This window comes from Pipistrellus kuhlii, unplaced genomic scaffold (assembly GCF_014108245.1).
Source record: "Pipistrellus kuhlii isolate mPipKuh1 unplaced genomic scaffold, mPipKuh1.p scaffold_m20_p_1, whole genome shotgun sequence".
Lineage (NCBI taxonomy): Eukaryota > Metazoa > Chordata > Mammalia > Chiroptera > Vespertilionidae > Pipistrellus > Pipistrellus kuhlii.
This window is the reverse complement of record NW_023425404.1, coordinates 115,006,167-115,015,638: the sequence shown is the minus strand read 5'-3', so window position 1 is coordinate 115,015,638 and position 9,472 is coordinate 115,006,167. Positions and strand designations below refer to the sequence as shown.

General features: G+C 39.0%; 1 pseudogene; it reads right to left on the bottom strand.

Annotated features, from left to right (window-relative positions):
• Nucleotides 1–3,714: 3,714 nt before the first annotated feature.
• On the bottom strand, nt 3,715–5,575 carry LOC118731586 (annotated as a pseudogene).
• Between the last annotated feature and the right edge of the window lie 3,897 nt (nt 5,576–9,472).

Below are 9,472 nucleotides of genomic sequence, written 5' to 3'. Positions count from 1 at the left end.
CACTTTTGTGACAGCACTAATGACCATTGAGCAGATGGGTGGTAAGGAGCAAGGGGTCCTGGACTGCAAGATGGGTCAGGCCAGGCTGAGGATAACCCCCCATGCCAGTTCACACATTTTGTGCACTGGGCCTCTAGTATTATTATAAGTACATTGATTTTAGTTGTACTTAAAGAGGGCTTTTCCTTCCTTGAACAACAAATACTATAATAAAATTTTTGTTATTTACACTAATAAAAGAGAAATATGCAAATTGACCATACCTCCATGCATCCCCAGCAGCCAATCAGGAGTGTGTATGCAAATTAACCCAGCAAAGATGGCAGGTTAATTTTTATACACAGGCATGGAGCGAAGATTGAAGGCTCAGGCCTGAGTTAAGACTGAAGACTGAAGACTAAAGAGGATGGAAGACTGAAGATTGAAGAGACTTGGTTTCTCTGCTGTGGCCAGAGCGAAGACCTGGGTCTCAGATGCTAGAGAAAAACCCATGCCTGCAGCCAGGGGAAGGAAGGTCTATTGCACAAATCTTTGTGCAATGGCCCTCTAGTATTTTAATAATTAGCTTTTCTGAAAAGATTAGGAATGTAGAATCTTTTTTTAATTTTAAAGAAAGGAAATGTATACATATATTATTTATATAATATAACATATATTAACTAAAGGAGATAAACATTTTATATAATTCTAAATGGTTTCAAATACACTGAGGAGTTCAATCTTTCATCAAATATTATCTTTTTTTGTTGTTGTTTATCCTCATCTGAGGATATTTTTACATTGATTTTTAGAGGGAGTTGAAGGGAGGGGGAGAAACAGAAAGAGAAACATCAGTGTGAGATAGACAATTGTTGGTTGTGTCCAGCATACACCCCAACTGGGGCCAGGGATCAAGTCTGCAACTGAGGTATGTGCCCTTTACTGGAATCAAACTGGAGACCCGTCAGTTTGTATGTGACACTCTATCCACTGAACCAAACCAGGTAGGACCAAATGTTATCCTTTAAAACTGATTATAATTTTTAGAGTTTGAATATTCTCCTGCAAAGAAACAACTCTCATATCATATTAATATGGAATTTAGAAATATTAAAACAAAAGTTTTAAATAACAGAATTAGTAAATCAAGGTTTTAAAATTTAATTAAAAAATGAAGCTGCCTTGTAGACTTGTTGAGTAAATTGTTCTTGGTCAGTATAATTATGTCATAAAAGTCATGAGACCCCTAGGGATTTTGCAGAAGAGTGATAAAGAGGATGGGTGAAATGTCCAATCATATCATTTGAGGCCAGCCCTGCATACTTTAATCAGACCATAGCTACTTAAGGAAAGGACTGGGACAACTGTTATAACGATGGGCAAAATTAATTAGAGACCCAGGAATGATTTTTTGGAATCAAATTGAATAATGAAGTCCAGTTTATAAATGCCTTCAGATCTGTGGAAAATCTGCAGAAATCCCTTTATAAAAATGTTTAAAATTACAATTTACAGTTTCTGGACAAAAATAAAAATACAACAGATTACCATAATTGAAATGTGCCTGGTAGCTCAAATGACTTATAGATATAGGAGATTTGAAGTTTTAATGAAACAAGTTTAGCACTTTCATTTTGATAAGAACTTTTTGCAGCAAGTTCTACAAAGATAGCCTGAAAGGTGAAATTTGATAAAAGAAAGAAAATCAAAAGTGGAAAGAGATTTTTTTCCTCATGTCCACTGTGCTGGTTTGGGCATTTTTTGCTTCCCTAATTGAAGCAGGGTGGACCTGCATGTGCTACTGGCACCACCTGGGAAGCAAAGTGGTTCTGAGGACTGTATACCTGTAGGTTGCAGATAGGAAAGGGAGGACCAGAAAGAATAATTTTACCAGTAGGAGTGGGAGATCAGCAGATGTCAGCATAAAGACATATTTTCTCTTGATTTCTCTTTAACCTTGCTGAAAAGATTGGGTACTACCTGTCACTCATAGAAACACAGCTGGAGCTTCCTCCTCTAGGATAGCAACACTTAAAGCTATATATAGAATAATTATTTTATGACCTTAGATATCACCTGTCCCCCACTCCCTTTTGCATGCACCCCCCTACTCTCAGAACTCATATTCTACATATCTGAGGCATCAACTTGGATTTTGCATTTTTAATAATTTCTACAGATCATTCTGACGAACAGCCAGGGTTGAGAACTGATGTCTGAAAGGCTAATTACAAATATATGATTTATGAATCCTTGCATACTTGTTTTTTCTAAGTGTGTCCTAAAACTTTACTGTTTCTTTTCCTGAAATGTATTTGTCTATTTATTGAGTCATTGATTCATTTATTAGTTCATGTATAACTTACTGAGTCTACTAAGTTCCAGGAATTGTATTAAGTGAGGCTAAGGAGGGTACCCTTAAGTGTGGTAAGGATGATACATAAGAAACAAATAATTTCAATGTAAGATGATAGCTATGACTGAGATAAATTCATCAGCAAGGGGGAGCTCTTAGCCTAAGGAACACAATCATGGAATGACTAAAAGCATATGAATGAGACAAGTAAGTTTGGGTGTCCCTGTCCTTGGTGCTGAACCATCTCTTCACCTGCTGAGTATGATTTCTCTGCTATCTATCCACTAATTTTGAACCAGCTGAAGATATGGGTAGAAAAAAAAAAAGACGGAATACATATATAATTAGATTAAAGAGGTTATTTGAGAGATAGCCACTGAGTTATTAACTCATTTATGTGGAAATTTGGGGAAGGAAATATCGATAGTAGAGTTTTTAAATTATTTCGAAGGAGAAAGTTTCTGCAGCACATTCTGGAATATTATACTTATTAAATCAGAGGCTTTCTAGAAGAATTAACAATCTGAAATTAGTCCTGATATAACAACTTTAAGTGAAGGAGTCTTGAGAGGCATTTGAAGAGAGATAGCATTATTTATTTAAACAAAAGGACTTGTTTAAGGATTTACATAGAATTTAATATGTCAGGATCATACAGTGTGATGATATAAAATAATGGTGAAGATGTAGCTAGGAGTTGTATCATTACATCAGTGTCCCAAAGGGGGAAGATTACAGTCATCACTGAGGTGCAGGATGATTAGAAGCTGGTCCTTCAAGTAGTAGCTGAAAAAATATGTAGTTATTCCCCCCCCCCCCCTCCCTTAGGAGAAACTTAGAAATGGGCATTTTGGCAGCTCCATCTGTGTCGGAGTGTGGGGGGGCAGTATGCATTTGAGGTGGTGACCGTGGACCCATTAAGAACTGTTTCTTTGTTTGCTACAGTCTGGTGGGACTCAAGTGCAATTCCTGTTGAGTGTTAGAGCCAGGTGATCTGGCGGTATTTTCCCTTGGTTGCTGCTAAAAACAAAACAAATAAAAAACTGGGGTTCCAGATGTTGTGCAAACTTCTTCTAGGAGGATACTGGTGACTTGGAGGGGGTTAGAGGAAGAAGGCAAGAGAGGTATCTTCTGGAACTTCTAGTCTTTTATTTTGGTCCCCAGTGATAGCTGAATTAGAAGTAGCTTTGGAAGTATCTAAATAAATCTCTTTCAGGAAAGCCTGGGATATGAGCTATATTACCCATAAGAGTGAAGAGAAGAAAGAAAATAATAAAGATCAGAGCAGAAAGAAATGAAGTGAAGTCTTAAAAAATCATCAAAAAATATCAATGAAACCAAGAGCTGGTTCTTTGAAAAGATAAACAAGATTGACGAACTTTGTTTTTTTTAATAAGTTACTGTAATTTAATATCTCTTCAGGCAAATTACAACCTGGTTATAAGTGTCCATAGTTAATTAGCTATAATGTAATACTTCCACAATTACTTCGTCAGGAATTTCATCCACTTCACCATTATAATTGGGAAGACTGTTCTCTGCAGCTTCTGCTAATTCAGCATCTTCAGTCGCTTCCAGGAAATAAGTATCATCCAGGCCACTGTCCCAGTCAGGGTCAGAGCACACACCTCCTGACGATGCACTAGATGATGGCACATGTGGGTCCTCAGTCCCATCATTCATGGTTTCGTGTGTTGTGAACTCTTCTTTCTCTTTGAGAAGAGACAGGAGGCATATTTCAGCAAGTAAAGGAAAATGGTCAGATTTGAAGTTTTCCGCTTTACATATGACATTTTTTATACCAAACTTCATTTTTCAGATCAACAAAAATCATGATATTATTACTCTTGTGGGCTCTTCCAGTGTTTCCAAACCAGTGATATTTACAAATGTCATAAACCAATAATTCTTTTGGAAAAAAGTAGTTCCAACGCCTAATCCCTCCTTTAATGCCATTTTTATTCACCAAAGAAAGAACAAACTGATCAATTTCAGGGTAGGGCAAGCCCTGAAAACCTTCAATGTTTTCTATTGCAGTGCTGGTACTATAAAAATGCCCAGCCTGTTTTTGTTTATTCTCGGATACGTCACATCTAAGTACTCGTAAAGTATCTGATAATCTGACATTGTGACCAGAAAAGAGAGGAAATACTGTTCCTCTTCAGAAATGTTCTCTGACTGTGTAAGAGAAAACCTGTTATCTTCAGCGACCTCCAACACCACAGGCTTTCCTTTTTTTTTGATGACTTATACAGCCAGAAGTTCCTATTTCTTGTATAAACTAGATCTACAAAAAGGCGCTTTTTCCTTACAGAATCTTTCACAACTGAGAAGGAAAGGTCAGAGCTGCTCTGCTTCTTGGACTCCAGCTTCCCCTGTGCCTTTGAATTCAATATCTGGCTCTCTCCTATCTCCTTATCTGTGAACATTTCACTCAAGGAAATTCCTTGTTTAATTGGTGATTCAGAAAAAAGGGAAAATGCTTGGCCTGTTGTTTCTGGAATCCCACCATCATCTCCATCATCTACACTGGCAATCAAATGAAAAGCAGGCTGCAAAATCTTTCTCACAAAATTACCGGCATGAATGTTATCTTTAGATGCCACATCATGGAGTTGAAATATTAAATGGTGGCTAAATTTCTGGTCAGTGCTAGAATCTAAGTTGAAAACATCTTTGGCTGAACTCTTGAAGTGCTTTACAAACATGCTCAATGAGTAATGCAACCATCTTTTTTCCATCAGCTCCAGGATTGGCAAGTTTGTTAAATTCCAGATCAAAATAGAGCTTGCAAACAGCATATTCAGGAATGACTTCAAAGCAGTGTAAGAAGTATTTTCAGGATTTATAATGAAACCATAGTTGAACATAGCTTGTTACAAGGTAAATAAGTTGTCCATCGCCCACTTCGCATTCCAAAGCAAATACATGAACATCCTCTTTGCAGTTTTAACAAAATTAAAAGCTTGTGTTTGGTGAGGAAACAGTTTCCATATAGAGGGTGGCTCTTCTGGTTTTGACAGCCAGGACTTGTACACTGAGGACAAGGGCTTCCTTTCATAAAAGGATGCTCGCTCTTCAATTTGCTTCAGTTTTGCTTCCCATCTTCCCATCTTCTCTTCATTGGTTCAGAAGTGTGGGGAGATCAAGTCCTATCCCATATAAGATGGCTATCAATTATACCAAGGTGATAAATAGTCTCTTGAATTTTAGCAGAAAACTCAGACAACACAAACCCATGGTATTCTGTTTGATTTTATATATCTTCTATAATTGAAACTTTGTATCCTTGAGTGAAGGCCTCGGCTCGCCAGGGTATGTGGAAGCTTGGCTTCTGTTGCCAGGGAAACAGAAGCCTCTCAACTGCTCTCTGTGGCTGTAGCCATCTTGGTTGGGGTTCATTTGCATACTCACTCTGATTGGCTGGTGGGTGTGACTGGTGGGCGTGGCTTGAGTGGAGTGATGGTTAATTTGCATATTACTCTTTTATTAGGTAGGATGATTGGTAACTATGTGGGAGGCTCCAGGGAATAATTAAATTAGAGTTGAAGTTTTAAAAACCCTGGTGAGAGCTTCCTATGAGAAAAAGATGGTGGTTTTCTTTGATACATATTCTAGAAAAAGCTAGTAAGGCTATTTGAAATTTTCTTATAGGACCTTAGGGAGATGTTCATGTATTTGCTTTGGAATGCGAAGTGGGCAATGGACAACTTATTTACCTTGTAACAAGCTATGTTCAACTATGGTTTCATTATAAATCCTGAAAATACTTCTTACACTGCTTTGAAGTCATTCCTGAATATGCTGTTTGCAAGCTCTATTTTGATCTGGAATTTAACAAACTTGCCAATCCTGGAGCTGATGGAAAAAAGATGGTTGCATTACTCATTGAGCATGTTTGTAAAGCACTTCAAGAGTTCAGCCAGCCGAAGCCGGTTTGGCTCAGTGGTAGAGCATCGGTCTGCGGACTGAAAGGTCCCGGGTTCGATTCCGGTCAAGGGCATGTACGTTGGTTGCGGGCACATCCCCAGTGGGGGATGTGCAGGAGGCAGCTGGTCGATGTTTCTCTCTAATCGACGTTTCTAGCTCTCTATCTCTCTCCCTTTCTCTCTGTTAAAAATCAATAAAATATATATATATAAAAAAAAGAGTTCAGCCAAAGATGTTTTCAGCCATAGAATTTCCTGCATGAGGGGAGAGTCTTAAATATAATTTTAGATGATGCAAATCTCAAGTTACTAATGATAATCAGAATGTTTCAGTAACATCTCAATACTTGAGTTTGCTTCACATACAGTAATCCTGTCTTCCCATTGCAAATCTCTTGGTGTCTCTCTCAGACCCACAACCTTGGGAAAAATCAGGTTTTAGTTCTTGCTTCAGCCAACATGTACTATATAGTTGCCCCATATTTCTGAATCCATCTAGTGTCTACAAGCCAGATTTAGCAAAACTGGAATCATAACAGGGCAGAAGTGGGCAGGGATGAAGGAGATGGCAGGGAGGAAACAGAGTCAGAAAGGAAACAAGTCACCATTGCTTACTTCAAATGGCTTTGCACACCGGTACAGCTGATAGACTTGTTCAGTGTCCTAATCTGGGACATTCATGGAGACATAGACTCCTGATTAAAATTTTTCTTGGAAGCCAGGAAAGAATCTAAGCAAATGGCTCCAGAAAAAGTTTTGATAAATTCTGACTAAGCAAACAAAGGCTTGGAGCAGGGATCCTGGGTTCTCTTTTCCTTTTCTAGAAAATTCTTCTCATCCTAGTGTTAAGTGATTCAACCTTGGAGCTGTAACTCTTCTACTCCTTTTCCTTTTTGTGCCTATTTGGAATTTGATAAAATATGGTGTAGCAGTAAAGGCAGCTGGCAACTATTATCCACAGTTGGGAATACACATTAATCAGATTGAGAGGGCAGGGCAGGGTTAACTTCCTCCATTTTGCATAATTATGTCACTATCTAACTGGACCCTAGCCCTCACCCACCCAATCAGGGTCAGCCAAAGCAGTGACCTCACCACCCCTTTAAATCTATTGTTCTAGAGTAGGGGTGTCGAACTCAATCAGAGAAGGGCCAAAATCTAAAATCCAGCCTAAATCGCGGGCCGAATGGTTTACTGAACAGTCATAAACTGTCATTGTGGTGGAAACGCAGCGGAGTGCAGTGATGACAGCGCGGTGCGGGCCACATTGCAAGGCCTGGCGGGACGGATTTGGGCCGAGGGCCTTGTGTTTGACACATGTGTTCTAGAGAAACCGGCCTCTTCTTCCTCTACCTTGCCACTGCGTCGGTATGTGTGTGTGTGGGGGGGGAGGGATGATGTGTGAGCCGGGCTAGCCTGTAATAAAACGACTCTTCTGCTTTTGCATTGGACTCAACTCCCTGGTGGTCTCTGGGGATCATGAAATCTGGGCATAACAAGGTAAGATAGCAATTAGAGAGAGAGAAAAAAATCACATAAATATTATTTCAGAATCCATTAAAATTCAGAATGTCCAATAGAAGCTATTTAGAACAAAATAATATGTCTTTGGATTTAAAAATATCTTTAGAAGATGGAGGTTGCAAACTTGAGAGAATGCTTTTTGAATTTTCCCAAATACATTTGTGTGCAAGGAAATTTTAGGCCACCAGGCCTCCGAGGTAGTAATGATACAGGGTTTTTGGACTGGAATACTCAATGTTCCTCTGGGAAGGGTGGCTTCCCAGGATTCTTTGTTCCTGGGAGTTGAAGAATGAAATTATGTACAGAAGATGATATAGCAAAGATGGAAATTTATTGAAGAACAAGTACAGACTCCCATGTGGGGAAGGGGAAAGAATCTCACAGCACAGACTCCCATGTGGGGAAGGGAAAGAATCTCACAGCACAGTCTTCCATGTACAGAGGGGGAAAGAGTCCCACAGAGTTCCTCCTTCTGTGGTTTATAAAGGCTGCAGTTCCTGTGTCCTGATATTTCTTCTGATTGGTTAACATTCCCTTTGATTTGGTCACCATAGCAATTCCTGAGCTCAAAGGTCACACCTCACATGGAGACTTGTGAGGCCCTCCTTCTTTATTTTGTAAATATAGATCTTTGGCTATTCCCAGTTTCCTTATCTTATGGAAATGTAACTTCTTCCTGCTTCATTGTTTTATGGAAATGTAACCTTGGTGGCTCTGTGGCCCTGTATTTCTTCCATGGACACCTTTAATTTTAAAAATTCCCTAAACCTGCCTTTTTCATCTCTAAAAATTCCAATTTCATCACACATTCCCAGCTTTTCCCAGATGAAGTGTGGCAAACACAGGCAAGGCCTTCTCTCAGGGGAGTTTTCAGTCTGATGTTCCTACAACATACTTTTGCCCAAGTTCCTCCTCTAAGTGTTTGATCTTAAAATAAGTGTGTCATGTTTCATTTCATCCCAATTTTGACAGATTTGAAAATACATTTTGTTCATGTATGAGTTGCCTGTATGATGAAATGTATTTAACATACATGTTTAGTGTAATCAAGACCCTTTTAATCTACTAATTGAGAAGTATATTTCTGTTAACTGGGTTTCTGTAGAAGCAGAATAAGCATTGGCCCATTTTATTAAAGGCAAGAAAATGAATTTACCACCAATGCTTTATTTTGTTTAGTAGGTGGATTAAAGGATGGCTTTATCTTTTTCAGATAATTCATACACAATTGGGGGACCAATTATGCTACAGGTCATCTTTACTCACAATAATTTACAGCAGCAAATAACATTCCTGACCCTTGTGAGTTCTGCATGGTTCTGATCCAGCCTTCAAGCAGGGCAGAGTGGAGGTGCTAAAGGCTCTCTCCCAAGACCAGCCTGGCTCTGCTGTGGCTACAGGAGCTTTCAGAAGAAACCTGCCACCCTAATTAAGTGCATATTTGTCTCCCACCCTCCAGACCACTCCCTTTTCTCATAGCTGCTTCCAGAACAATGACTCTTTTAGAGGTTTTTTTTGTGTGTTTTTTTTTTTTAAATATGTTTTATTGATTTTTTACAGAGAGGGAGAGAGAGGAATAGAGAGTTAGAAACACATTGATGAGAGAGAATCATTGATCATCTGCCTCTTGCACACCCCCTCCTGGGGATGTGCCCACAACCAAGGTACATGCCCTTGACCAGAA